This window comes from Ursus americanus, chromosome 8, assembly GCF_024610735.1.
Source record: "Ursus americanus isolate L20-20 chromosome 8, mUrsAme1.1.p, whole genome shotgun sequence".
NCBI classification, from domain to species: Eukaryota; Metazoa; Chordata; class Mammalia; order Carnivora; family Ursidae; genus Ursus; species Ursus americanus.
This window is the reverse complement of record NC_142134.1, coordinates 55,908,057-55,923,552: the sequence shown is the minus strand read 5'-3', so window position 1 is coordinate 55,923,552 and position 15,496 is coordinate 55,908,057.

Sequence of the window (15,496 nt, the reverse complement as noted above, 5' to 3'; positions counted from 1 at the left end):
ATTAACATAGTTAATACCCAGAGCAATCTACACTTTCAATGCTATCCCGATCAAAATACCGAGGACATTTTTCAAAGAACTGGAACAAATAGTCCTTAAATTTGTATGGAACCAGAAAAGGCCCCGAATCTCCAAGGAACTGTTGAAAAGGAAAAACAAAGCTGGGGGCATCACAATGCCGGATTTCGAGCTGTACTACAAAGCTGTGATCACAAAGACAGCATGGTACTGGCACAAAAACAGACACATAGGCCAATGGAACAGAATAGAGAACCCAGAAATGGACCCTCGGCTCTTTGGGCAACTAATCATTGATAAAGCAGGAAAAAACATCCTGCGGAAAAAGACAATCTCTTCAATAAATGGTGCTGGGAAAATTGGACAGCTACATGCAAAAGAATGAAACTTGACCACTCTCTCACACCATACACAAAAATAAACTCCAAATGGATGAAAGACCTCGATGTGAGACAGGAATCCATCAAAATTCTAGAGGAGAACATAGGCAGCAACCTCTACGACATTGGCCAAAGCAACCTTTTTCATGACACATCTCTAAAGGCAAGAGAAACAAAAGATAAAATGAACTTGTGGGACTTCATCAAGATAAAATCTTCTGCACAGCCAAGGAAACAGTCCAAAAAACTAAGAGGCAGCCCACGGAATGGGAAAATATATTTGCAAATGATGCTATAGATAAAAGACTGGTATCCAAGATCTACAAAGAAGTTCTCAAACTCAATACATGAGAAACAAATAAACAAATCAAAAAATGGGCAGAAGATATGAATAGACACTTTTCCAATGAAGACATACAAATGGCTAACAGACACATGAAAAAATGTTCAAAATCATTAGCCATCAGGGAAATTCAAATCAAAACCACACTAAGATACCACCTTATGCCAGTTAGAATGGCAAGAATTGACAAGGCAAGAAACGACAATTGTTGGAGAGGATGTGGAGAAAGGGGATCCCTCCTCCATTGTTGGTGGGAATGCAAGTTGGTACAGCCACTCTGGAAAACAGTGTGGAGGTCCCTTAAAAAGTTAAAAATTGAGCTACCCTATGACCCAGCCATTGCACTACTGGGTATTTACCCCAAAGATACCGACATAGTGAAGAGAAGGGTCATATGCACTCCAATGTTCATAGCAGCATTGTCCACAATAGCCAAATCATGGAAGGAACCGAGATGCCCTTCAACAGATGAATGGATTAAGAAGTTGTGGTCCATATATACAACGGAATATTACTCAGCTATCAGAAAGAATGAATTCTCAACATTTGCTGCACCATGGACGGCACTGGAGGAGATAATGCTAAGTAAAATAAGTCAAGCAGAGAAAGACAATTATCATATGATTTCTGTCATCTATGGAACATAAGAACTAGGAAGATCGGTAGGGGAAGAAAGGAATAACGAAAGGTAGGTAATCAGAAGGGGGAATGAAGCATGAGAGACTATGGACTCTGAGAAAAAAACTGAGGGCTTCGGGGGGGGTGGGGGAATGGGATAGACTGGTGATGGGTAGTAAGGAGGGCACGTATTGCATGGTGCACTGGGTGTTATACGCAACTAATGAAACATAGAACTTTACATCAGAAACCAGGGATGTACTGTATGGTGACTAACATAATATAATAAAAAAACACTAAAATTAAAAAAAAAAAAACATGGAATCTAATTTCCAGATTGGGAAGTAAAGTTGCAAACTTACAATTCCATTTCTCCTATTGCATAAAAGCAAATAGTTGTAAAAGTATAATTCTACTAGTAATACTACAGGGAGATTTGACTCATTTTGTTATGTTAACTGGAATATTGGAACAGCACAAAAATACACAAACTTTACCTTCTATGTTGATGTATTAATAAGTGGATAATTTCTCACAGAAGTAAATGTATCAAAACAAGCTAACTAAACCACGACCAGACATTCGGGAATTTAATTTCCAAGAAAAATAGAATCTGGGGTCTGGAAGTTAGAAAATACATTTATACAGGTTACCTGTAGGTTTACAGTGGTAAATAACAACTCAAAAGGAAAGCCAAGAATAGCAGCCCCAAAGTCTTTCTCTAACTCTATCACTAACCTGCATTTCCCAGTGTTTGATGTTAATATACTTTAAATTAATTTGAAACTAGTGAAGTTTCTAGTGTCCTTAGGGTCCTAATACCTTCAATATCTTTCTTGAACCTGGCAGCTTCAATTCAATTGAAATTACTTGACATCATTTATGAGAAGTCTTTGAAGTGCTGCTGCCTTAATTCAGGCTGAATCTACTCTGAAGTTATATATATAAATATAAAAAAGGTGGGGGGAACAAAGCATGATTTTCAAAACCTCTTTTTTATTCTGACTTTGTTATTTTTCTTTTTGGTCATGACTTCTGAAGCATAATTCATTTTGAGAGATAAAATAATATGTGTTCCTTTTATAATGCGTTTACTTGCTGGAAAGTTATGCATTGTGAGAATCATAGTATAATTTTTGGCTACTTCTAATATATATATATCAACAGTATATTCTTGGTTAGGATCAAATAAAAAAAATTATCAAAGCATGTAGCTGATTGCCTGGGCTGTAATAGGACTAAGCATTACTGAATAAATAGAATGCAATGATCTCTTTGCTAACTAATTATGTAAATCATTATAACATTCGTTTTTCTTTTTATTTCCAGAAAAAAATAATTCAAGGAATTTTCAAGGAAGTTATGTCATACTATACTGCTCATTAAAAAATTAGTAAAATAAAAATAAGTAAAAATACCTATCCTCAAAACTTATGCAAAATAGTTTCTATGGGAAGTCTGTTGCCTCTAGTTCTATGTTGGTATTACAATAGTGATTTAGATATTCACTAATTCACTTATATTAATTCCATAGCCATAGCTCCATGCCATTGGACCAAGAGTTTATTTTCCTCATCATCAAGTGAATCAAACCTGTAACAGCCTCAAAATAGAAGTTTAACCGTTTATGAGACATTCCACCTAAATTTAATTTAGGGTTTTCTCCATTATAAAATATAAGTCTAGTTTCTTATGCATGTTTTCTATTATTACACCAGAGAACACTGCAAATCTACTAGAAATATTAGTTTATTCATGGTTCTAATCAATATGTCATAAGCTATTAACTCTATGAACATGAAAAAATGTGTCTGTTAAGTAGATTACTCTACTAATAAATATTTATATGGAAAGTCTATCAATAGGACTTCAGTGTCAGACCAATGGAAGTAGTAACATGCTTTCACAAGTAGGAGTTGTGTGGCAGATGTGGCAACACCTCTCTTTAAAAATTTCCTAGTCATCTTGGGGCACCTGGGTGGCACAGTCGGTTAAGCCCCAGACTCTTGATTTCAGCTCAGGTCATGATCTCAAGATTATGAGATCGAGCCCTGCATAGGGTTCTGTGCTTAGGGTGGAGTCTGCTTAAGTTTCTCTCTCCTTCTCCCTCTGCCCCTCGCCCCCAGCTCTCTTTCTCTCTCTCTCTCTAAAATAAATAAATAAATCTTAAAAATTCTTAACCATCTTAACCTAAGTAGGATGTCATGAATACATGGTACATGCTACCAGCTAATTTTTGTTATGTATATTCTTGGTAGAAGTTGTACCGTTTTTTTTTTTTTTTTTTTTTTTTTTTTTAAGGTACAGAAATACCCATATGCCCCCTGCACCCACATACACAGCCTCCCTCACTGTCAACAGCCTGAGCTAGAGTGATACATTTGTTACACACAATGAACCTGCACTGATACATCATCACTCAAAGTCTATAGTTTATCTTAGGGTTCCTTTTTGGTGTTGTACATTATAAGGGTTTTGACAAATGTATTAAGGCATGAATCCACCATTGTAGCAACATATATATTAGTTTCACTATCCTAAAAATTTGTGTTTTGTTTACTCATTCCTTCCACCCCTAACACTGGAACCTACTAATCTTCTATCTCCATAGTTTTGCTTTTTCTTTTTTTAAAAGATTTTATTTATTTATTTGACACAGACAACCAGAGGGAGAGGGAACACAAGCAGGGGGAGTGGGAGAGGAAGAAGCAGGCTCGCACCAGAGGATCCTGATGTGGGGCTCGATCCCATAACGCCGGGTTCACGCCCTGAGCCGAAGGCAGACACTTAATGACGGCGCCACCCAGGCGCCCCAGTTTTGCTCTTTCTTTCCTTTATTTATTTATTTTTTTAATGATTTTTTATTATATTATGTTAGTCACCATACAGTACATCCCCGGTTTCCGATGTAAGGCTCGATGATTCATTAGTTGCATATAACACCCAGTGCACCATGCAATACGTGCCCTCCTTACTACCCATCACCAGTCTATCCCATTCCCCCACCCCCTCCCCTCTGAGGCCCTCAGTTTGTTTCTCAGAGTCCATAGTCTCTCATGTTTCATTCCCCCTTCTGATTACCCCCCCTTTCTTTATCCCTTTCTTCCCCTACCGATCTTCCTAGTTCTTATGTTCCATAGATGAGTGAAATCATGTGATAGTTGTCTTTCTCTGCTTGACTTATTTTACTTAGCATTATCTCCTCCAGTGCCGTCCATATTGCACCAAATGTTGAGAATTCGTTCTTTCTGATAGCTGAGTAATATTCCATTGTATATATGGACCACAACTTCTTAATCCAGTCATCTGTTGAAGGGCATCTCGGCTCCTTCCACGATTTAGCTATTGTGGACAATGCTGCTATGAACATTAGGGTGCATATGGCCCTTCTCTTCACTACGTCTGTATCTTTGGGGTAAACACCCAGTAGTGCAATGGCTAGATCATAGGGTAGCTCAATTTTTAACTTTTTAAGGGACCTCCACACTGTTTTCCAGAGTGGCTGTACCAACTTGCATTCCCACCAACAATGGAGGAGGGATCCCCTTTCTCCACATCCTCTCCAACAATTGTTGTTTCTTGCCTTGTCAATTTTTGCCATCCTAACTGGCATAAGGTGGTATCTTAGTGTGGTTTTGATTTGAATTTCCCTGATGGCTAATGATTTTGAACATTTTTTCATGTGTCTGTTAGCCATTTGTATGTCTTCATTGGAAAAGTGTCTATTCATATCTTCTGCCCATTTTTTGATTTGTTTATTTGTTTCTCATGTATTGAGTTTGAGAACTTCTTTGTAGATCTTGGATATCAGTCCTTTATCTGTAGTGTCATTTGCAAATATATTTTCCCATTCCATGGGCTGTCTCTTAGTTTTTTGGACTGTTTCCTTGGCTGTGCAGAAGATTTTATCTTGATGAAGTCCCACAAGTTCATTTTATCTTTTGTTTCTCTTGCCTTTGGGGATGTGTCATGAAAAAAGTTGCTTTGTTCGATGTCGTAGAGGTTGCTGCCTATGTTCTCCTCTAGAATTTTGATGGATTCCTGTCTCACATCGAGGTCTTTCATCCATTTGGAGTTTATTTTTGTGTATGGTGTGAGAGAGTGGTCAAGTTTCATTCTTTTGCATGTAGCTGTCCAATTTTCCCAGCACAATTTATTGAAGAGACTTTTTCCACCGGATGTTTTTTCCTGCTTTATCAAAGATTAGTTGCCCAAAGAGCCGAGGGTCCATTTCTGGGTTCTCTATTCTGTTCCATTGGCCTATGTGTCTGTTTTTGTGCCAGTACCATGCTGTCTTTGTGATCACAGCTTTGTAGTACAGCTCGAAATCCGGCATTGTGATGCCCCCAGCTTTGTTTTTCCTTTTCAACAGTTCCTTGGAGATTCGGGGCCTTTTCTGGTTCCATACAAATTTAAGGACTATTTGTTCCAGTTCTTTGAAAAATGTCCTCGGTATTTTGATTGGGATAGCATTGAAAGTGTAGATTGCTCTGGGTAGCATGGGCATTTTAACTATGTTAATTCTTCCAATCCATGAGCATGGAATATTTTTCCATCTTTTTGTGTCTTCCTCAATGTCTTTCAAGAGTAATTTATAGTTTCTAGAATATAGGTCCTTTATGTCTCTGGTTAATTCCAAGGTAACATATGGTTTTTGGTGCTATTGTAAATGGGATGGATTCCCTAATTTCTCTTTCTTCAGTCAGTTATTTGTGTATAGAAATGCAACTGATTTCTGAGCATTGATTTTGTATCTGCCACATTACTGAATTGCTCTATAACTTCTAATAGTTTGGGAATGGATTCTTTTGGGTTTTCCATATAGAGTATCATGTCATCTGCAAGGAAAGACATTTTGACTTCTTCTCTGCCGATTTGGATACCTTTGATCCCTTTTTGTTGTCTGATTGCTGTTGCAAGGACTTCTAGTATTATGTTGAATAATACTGGCAAGAGTGGGCATCCTTGTCGTGTTCCTGATCTTAAGGGAAAGGCTTCCAGCTTTTCCCCATTGAGAATAATATTTGCTGTAGGCATTTCATAGATGGCTTTTATGATATTGAGAAATGTACCCTCTATCCCTACACTCTGAAGGGTTTTAATCAGGAAAGGATGCTGTGTTTTGTCAAAAGCTTTTTCTGCATCAATTGAGAGGATCATATGGTTCCTGAGTCTTTTCTTGTTGACATGATGTATCACGCTGATCAATTTGTGAATGTTGAACCATGCTTGCATCCCATGTATTAATTCCACTTGGTCATGATGGATAATCCTTTTAATGTACTGTTGGATTCTATTAGCAAGGATCTTGTTGAGGATTTTGGCGTCCATATTCATTAGGGAATTCGTTCTGTAATTCTCCTTTTCGATAGGGTCTTTGCCTGGTTTAGGGATCAAGGTAATATTGGCCTCACAGAATGAGTTTGTAGCTTTCCTTCTGTTTCTATTTTTTGAAATAGCTTTAGGAGAATAGGTATTATTTCTTCTTAGAATGTTTGGTAGAATTCCCCAGGAAAACCGTCCAGCCCTGGAGTTTTGTTTTTTAGAAGGTTGTTTATCACTGACTCAATCTCTTCATAATTAATTGGCCTGTTTAAAAAATCAATTTCTTCCTGTTTCAGTCTTGGTAGTTCATAGGTTTCCAGGAAGACCTCTATCTCTTCCAGATTGCTTAATTTATTGGCATATAGCTGTTGATAAAAGTTTCTAATAATCCTTCCAATTTCAATGGTGTTGGTTGTGACCTCTCCTTTTTCATTCATAATTTTAATAACTTGGGCCCTTTCTCATTTCTCTTGATAAGTCTTGCCAGTGCTGTCAATTTTATTGATTCTCTCAAAGAACCAGCTTCTGGTTCTGTTGATCTGCTCTACTGTACTCCTGGTTTCTAATTCATTGATTTCTGCTCTAATCTTGGTCAACTGCTTCCTCGTGCGTGGATTAGGCCTGTCCCTCTGTTGCTGTTCCAGCTTCTTGAGGTGAGAATATAAAAACTGCATTTTAGATTTTTCTATTCTTTTGAGTGAGGCTTGGATGGCTATGTATTTCCCCCTTAGGACTGCCTTTGCAGTATCCCATAGGTTTTGGACCGTTGTGTTTTCATTCTCGTTGGTCTCCATAAATTGTTTAAATTGATTTTTGATTTCCTGGTTTATCGAGTCATTCCTGAGCAGGATGGTTCTTAGTCTCCAAGTGTTTGAGTTTCTTCCAAATTTTTCCTTGTGGTTGAGTTCCAATTTCAGAGCGTTGTGGTCTGAGAATATGCAGGGGATAATTTCAATCTTTTGGTATCAGTTGAGACCTGTTTTGTGTCCCAGAACAGGGTCTATTCTTGAGAATGTTCCATGGGCATTAGAATAGAATGAGTATTCTTTGGTTCTGGGGTGTAGTGTTCTATATATATCTATGAGGTCCAACTCCTCGAGTATGGCATTCAAAGCCTTTGATTCTTTGCTTAGTTTTTGCCAGGGTGTTCTGTCTATTTCTCATAGTGGAGTGTTGAGGTCCCCTACTATTAATGTATTTTTATTTATATGTCTCTTTATTCTGGTTAAGAGTTGGCTTGTGTATCTTGCTGCTCCCCTGTTGGGGGCATATATATTTATAATTGTCATATCCACTTGTTGAATACTTCCTTTAAGAATAATATAGTGCCCTTCTGTATCTCTAACTATAGACTCTAGTTTTAAATCTAATCTATCTGATATGAGAATTGCTACCCCAGCTTTCTTTTGAGGTCCATTTGCATGAAAGATGGTATTCCATCCCCTTACTCTCAGTCTGAATGCATCTTTGGGTTCGAAATGAGTCTCTTGTAGACAGCAAATGGATGGGTCATGTCTTTTTATCCAATCTGCAACCCTGTGGCACTTTATGGGAGCATTTAGGCCATTTACATTGACACTAAGAACTGAGATAGAATTTTAATGATGCCATGTTGCCAGTAAAGTCTTTGTTTGTATCAGTTGTGACTTTCTGTTCTGTATCAATCTTGGGGCCTTTTTACCTTTATAGAACCCCCCTTAATATCTCCTGTAAGGCTGGTTTTGTGGTTATGAAATTGGTTAATGACTGGCGATTCTGGAATGTCTTTATTTCTCCATCAATTCTGAATGACAGCCTTGCTGGATAAAGGATCCTTGGCTGCATGTTTTTCTCTGAAAGAGCTTTAAAAATGCCCCCACCCCAACCCTTTCTCTCATTCCAGGTCTGTGTAGAAAGGTCTGACGTAATTCTGATACCTTTGCCTTGGTATGTGAGAAATTTCTTTGCCCTGGCCGCTTTCAATACTGTATCCTTGGATCTAATATTTGCAAAATGCACTATGACGTGACGTGGTGTAGGTCTGTCATGGTTGAGCTTGGGAGGGGTCCTCTCTGCCTCTTGGACACGAATGTTTGTTTCCCTTGCTAGATTAGGGAAGTTTTCAGCTCCAATTTGTTCAAATATCTCTTCTAGACCTCTGTTTTTCTCCACCCCCTAGGGGATGCCGATGATTCTGACATTGGATCGTTTCATTGAGTCAGTAATCTCCCCTAACCTACATTCGTGGGCGTGGATTTTTTTAAGACCAGCTTCTATTTTCATGTTTTCCTCTATTAACCCATCCTCCAATTCACTAATACGTTCCTCTGCTTTGGTGATCCTGGCCGTCAGAGCCTCTAGTTTTGCCTGCATTTGGCTCATAGAAGTTTTAATTTCTGTCAGATTTGCTCTCATTTCTGTCCTTAGGGATTCTATATTCTCAGTAACCTTTTCGTTAATACTTTTTTCAATTCTAATCATCATTTTGACCATCATTACTCTGAATTCCATTTCTGATAATTTGGTTACATCCATATCCATTATTTCTGTGGCAGAGGCCACAGACTCACTGTCTTTTCTTTGCTGGGGGGGGGGGGCTTCTCCTTCTTGTCATTCTGATGGGGAGAGGTTGTGTGGTTGTCTGGAGCCCAAATTATTGACTGGGTCCCAGGCCCTGCCACTTATTTTATAGGGATCTTAGGGATGTGGGCTTCTTCTTTAAAGATTTTATTTATTTATTTATTTATTTATTTATTTATTTATTTATTTATGTGGCAGAGAGCCAACCAGAGAGAGAGGGAACACAAGCATGGGAGTGGGAGAGGAAGAAACAGGCTCCCAGCGGAGGAGCCCGATGAGGGACTCCTTTCCGGAATGCCGGGATCACGCCCTAAGCCGGAGACAGGCGCTCAATGACTGCGCCACCCAGGCACCCCGGGTTGTGGGCTTCTTGATTTTTCAGCCTGCCTTCTGTGTTCTGGGAGAGGGGCCTGCCACGCAGATATTCAGGCAACCCTGTTTGGGTAGAGTCTCCGCGTCCCCTGCGAGAGGTGATGGGGATGGGCACTCTCTGAGCCAGTATTTCCAGGCTTTTGTTCTCTGGCGGCTTTCCCTGGCGGTCTGCTGTGCCTCTTCTGAGAGTCAGAGCAGCAGCGGCCGAATTTCAGCCTCTGTCACAGAACAGAGGGATTGCGGTCCGTTCTCCACTGATGTTCTGGCCACTTTAACTCTGTTTCTGTTGGTGCTGCTCAACCCTGCAGCGTCCCGGGATGTGCGCCCCACGCCCGGCATCCCAGCCCTCACTTCCAGGGCTGGCGCGTCTCTGTCCTTTGTGTTTCTAATGCCGCCAGCCACCGGCCGCCCCGCGCGCTCCCGGAGCTCCCGGTCTCAGTCTGGTTCCAGCGAGCACACTGGGATTCTGGATTCTGTGAGAAGCCTGGTGTCGTGCACTCCCGGCTCACCTGTCTCAGTCCGCCCTCTCGCAGGTGCTGTCCATGAGTCCTCCCGCTCCCCCGTGCAGGTAGCTACCACTTCCCGGCGCCCGAACGCGGCGGCTCCCTCCCCCTTTTGTTTATCTTCCGATATCTGTGCGCGGTTTCACGGCTCCCCGCTTAGTACCTCAATACTTAGCGCTGGAGATGTTCATTTGTAGAGATGCAGATGTATCTTCCTGCGTCTCAGGCTGGTTCCGTGGTTGTTTAGGTTGGTCTGGTACCTATCCAGCTCGACTCAGGAGACCGGCTGAAAAAGGCGTCCCCTGCTCCTCTGCCATCTTAACTCCACACCTAGTTTTGCTCTTTCTTGAATGTCATATCATTGGAATCACGTACACGTAGCTTTCTCAGATTGACTTCTTTCACATATTAATATATATAGTTCCTCCATATCTATTCATTACTTGTTAGCTTATTTCTTTTTAGCATTGAATAATACTCCCTTGTCTGGAAGGATCAGAGTTTATCCATTCACCTACTGAAGGACATCTTGGCTGCTTCCAAGTTTTTGATTATGTATAAAACAGCTATAAACATTGTATGTTTTTGTATAGACATAAGTTTTCAGTCAATTTGGGTAAATACCAAGGAGCACAATTGCTGAATCATATGGTAAAATTATGCTTAGTTTTGTAAGGAACTGCCAAATTCTTTTCCAAAGTGACTATAAAATTGTACATTCCCACCAGCAATGAATAAATGTTTTTTTGTTGAACCATTTCTTCACCAGCATTTGGTGTTGTCAGTGTTCTGGGTTTTGAGTATTCTAATAGGTGTGTTATCTTGTTATTTTAATTTTTAATTCTATAATAGCATATGGTGTTGAAGCTCTTTTTATATGCTTATTTGTCATTTCTAAATTTGTGGAAGATAAAAAGGCAAGGAAACAGATCCCCCTACAATATCTAGAAGACATGCAGAAATGCTTACTGTTCTGGCCTTCTGACCTCCAGATATGTAAGAAAATAAATTTGTGTTGTTTTAGGTCACTAGGTTTGTAACAATTTGTCATGGTAGGAATAGGAAATTAAAACAACTACTTTCCATTATATCATTGAGAGATGACGTTTGGAATACTAATTGGTCATTTGTTTATTCTAGAGATCATTTATAATATTTAAGGCAAATCCACACTATTCTATCAGTTCATTACAGAGAATTGCTTTCTACTTAAAGTGCTTTTTTTTTTTTTTGGCACTTGTATTTATTAGGCTCATCTGTTTATACAAAACTAACCCTTGGAGTTACAGAGCCACATTCAGCAAATAGAATAGATGTGTTGCTCCAGCAGATTTGCTGGGGAGTACAATTTTAATTACATCCATTTCAATTATTTATCAAGAGTTCAGCTGAGAAAATAAGTTGAATTTTTGGAAAAAAACATAATTTCTTCTCACTTGTGCTAAAAAGATATCAAGATTTAGTCATATCGACTGATGTTTGGTGTCCTATAAAGTACTGCTGTTTTCCACCTTCATTCCAGTCTTCCTTTCCATTAAGTCCCATAAATAATCATCTTTGCTTAATAAAGGTTCTGTTGAGTCATTCCTGAATGATGTTAAATCCTGGTGGGTCAAATTTTTTAAATGTATTTTGTGGATATTTAAACATAAGATTTCCTTTCTGAGCAATCTTTTTTTCTTTTTAATATTTTTTTTTTTTAAGAAAGAGAGGGAGAGAGGTAGAGTGGTAGAGAAGGGCAGAGGGATAGGGTGAGAGAGTCTTAAGCAAACTTCATGCTAAGCATGGAGCCCTATGCAGAGCTCCAGGTGGGGCTACAGGTGGGACTCAATGTCACAACCCCATGACCCTGAGATCATAACCTGAGCCAAAACCAAGAGTTGGATGTCTAACCTACCGCATCACCAAGGCAGCACCCTGAGTAATCTTTTAAAATCTATAGAGGCAAGGTTGTACTTGATACATGGTAAGAAAACTGTGTCTAACTTTGAAAGCATTGTTTCATCCTCATTCTTGATTCTAACTATTCTCAATCATGTTTTTATATCTTCTAAATTATGTTTAATCTGTTAATTTTCGTCACATTTTATGAATTCTTTTATAAGACAGTCTGAAAGATTGAGAGGCATAAATAATTAATTAAATAAATCTAGAAAATATATAAAATTGAGTGCCAGTCTGCAAGTCAGCCCGCTCCCCAGTGCAGGTGGCTACCGCTTCCCAGTGCCCGAACGCGGCGGTTCCCTCCCCCTTCCGTTTATCTTCTGATATCTGTGCACGGTTTTACAGCTCCCCGCTTCGTACCTCAATATTCAGCGCTGGAGATGTTCATTTGTAGAGATCCAGATGTATCTTCTTGCGTCTCAGGCTGATTCTGTGGGTGTTCAGGATGGTCTGGTACCTATCCAGCTTGACTCAGGGGACCAGCTGAAAAAGGGGACCCCTACTCCTCCGCCATCTTAACTCCTCCCCCCTGAACCCATGTTTTTAAAATTTGGGTATAATGATGATAAAATAACAGAATTTGTTTGCATTAGTAAAAATTTCCAGAATGATAATTGAATTAGGATCATACTGTCATTTTTTTTAAGATTTTATTTATTTATTTGACAGAGAGAGACAGCCAGAGAGAGGGAATACAACCAGGGGGAGTGGGAGAGGAAGAAGCAGGCTCCTAGCGGAGGACCTGATGTGGGGCTCGATCCCAGAACGCTGGGATCACGTCCTGAGCTGAAGGCAGACGCTTAAGGACTGTGCCACCCAGGCGCCCTTATACTGTCATTTTTCTTAACGCAAGTGTTATTTACTATAATTACCCTCGAATTTTTTGTCCAATTTCAGAATTTTCCTTGTTTCTTTGATATATTCATAGACATTTGAAAGATCAACTTTATCTGAGAACTTACTGACTCTATTAGTAATTATTTTATATTTTGATGTCACCTGTAATGTTTTACTGAAACATTCTTCTTTCAATGTAAAATTTGAGTTCATGAAGGCAAAAGCTATTTCCGTTTATATCTCTTTTATTACTCTCTTATTCTCACTTTCTTGCTCACATTTTTTTGTTATTTCTCTGGTTGTTAGCATAGTTTATAAGCCAGGCCAGGAGAACAGAATCTACTCTAAGCATTTTCAGTATAAAAGGTTTAATATAGGAACTACAGGTTAGGTGGCTTTCAGGAAAGCTAGAGATTGGGGTAAAAGTCGTAAGAACTTCTGCAAAATTCAGAAAATTGCCAACCAAGATAAAGGAAGCTCATTTGAATATTTCCCTTGAAATGACAAAGAATCTAAGAATCACACTGAAAATTGTCTCATTTTTACTCAATCAAATGCCCTAATTTGAATATAACAAATAGGTGTGGCTGCGAATTCAGTTTGTATTATAATTCATCCACATAGAGGATCAAACTTTAGGGTTTTTGCTCAGCAATATCAACCAACAGGACTTGTGTGGAGAGAGAGAGACACAGAGAGGAATTTATTCTAAGGACTTGGCTCATGCTGTTGTTGGGGCTTGGTAAGTACAAATCTGCAGGATAGGTCAGTAGGCCAGGGACGCAGGAAAAGCTGCAGTTGGAGTAGGCTGCCAGAATTTCTTGTTGCTCAGAAGTCAGTCTTTGTTTTGTTAAGACCTTCAACTCATAGATGAAGCCCATCCGCCTTATGGTCACTGATATACTGGAAGTTCAGAAATATAAATGTTAATCTCATTCAAAAAATCACCTCCATAGAAACATCCAGAACATTTGATCAACTATCTGGGCATGGTGACCCAGCTGAGTTGACATGTAAAACTAACCATCACAACCATACCATAAGATTTGTTTCTCTGTTTATTTCTTTTTCTCAGAACTTAAAGCCATGAGCTTAATGCTGTATTTTTCTGAGTTTTCCAGTATAGTCATGAGTCATCTCATATTATAATCTTCTACTTTTATTTTCATCCATAATATTCTATTATTACTACAATGTGACACCTCAAATTTCACCCTTTTTTAGGTCCTTCAATACTACTTTGGCCCCTATCTACCAGGATCTCATTTAACAATATTAATGAGATCATCACTATCTTCGATTCTAATCAAATCCAATCCATTACTCCAGATCCCCACGTTTAAGGTTCTGTTCCCTTGAGAGCACTTTCAGCGCCCTATCTGGGTTTAGACAAACAGAGGCCAGTTAATATATTCTGAGTATAGAGGATTTAGGAATTATAGGATTACATCAATTAGGAAGAGCTAAATAGTGAAGGACAGGGATGCAGGTGTTGGAGGTTGAGGAAGCCAAATCTGAGGATCAGATCCTACAATACTACAGAGAGTATTTTTGACATTCTCTCAATAAAGTTGCTGTAGTCCTTGGGAATTAGTGTACAAGTATACAAAAAATGGGTTTTGGTGAAATATAAATCCAAGATTCTCTTTTGCAATGCAGAAGCAACCTTTGAAAGAAATGACAGTGATGCCAAGTTTATAACAACCACACACACACACATGTAGAACATGTGGGAGGAAGTCAGTGACTATGGATTAAGTTAAATTCATTTGGTCCCTTACTGCAGGTGCTATGATGCAACAATTAAAAATGTCTGATTCACTTAATAAAATGGAGTGGTCTGCTAATTATTTCTGCCAAAATGTGCATAATCAAAATATCACCATGTCATTCTCTGATCATGATATATGGTATTTTCTGCAAAAAATATTTTGTTATTAGTACTGTTCTTGGAATAAAAGTCTACCTCCTGTATTTGTGATTTGGCATAACATATTTCTCAGAGAATACAAACCTGTCTGAAGGGGAACCCTCCTAAGAAAATGCCTGGTACCAAAGACCAAAAGTCTCACTGTATGTATCATTAAAAGCTAGATAGTCATACCAAAATACCTACCTAGCAAATGTCTCATTTCTTTTGAACAATTTGACAAATTCAAAAGAAATTCAGCAAAATTCTCCAGTGCAAAGAGTTTTGTACAACCTGTGAAAGTTTACTCTAACTTCCTACTTAATATCATTGTTCCGTGCTGCAAACTGATGCACTGAAATTGCAAACTCTAAACTAGCAGTAGTTTCTTTGCATGTTTTGGTATTGTGCCTTGTCCCTATCTTGTCATTTCTGATGCCGGTATCCAGGAACAGGGACAATGTCAGTGAGTTTGATTTGAGTCTGTTTGGCCTCAAAGGGCTGACCTTGCAAAGAAATCCTGAGGCTAGGAAAAAGACATAATCTTCAAGAAGGACAAACTGAGAAAGAATGGACACTTTCTGAAGCAGAAGTCACAGATTAGAAGCCAGAGGTCCAGGGTTAGAGAAATGCATACGTAGAAATAGAACAGAAAGAAACAGGATGGTTGAGAACACAGAAGTTGGCT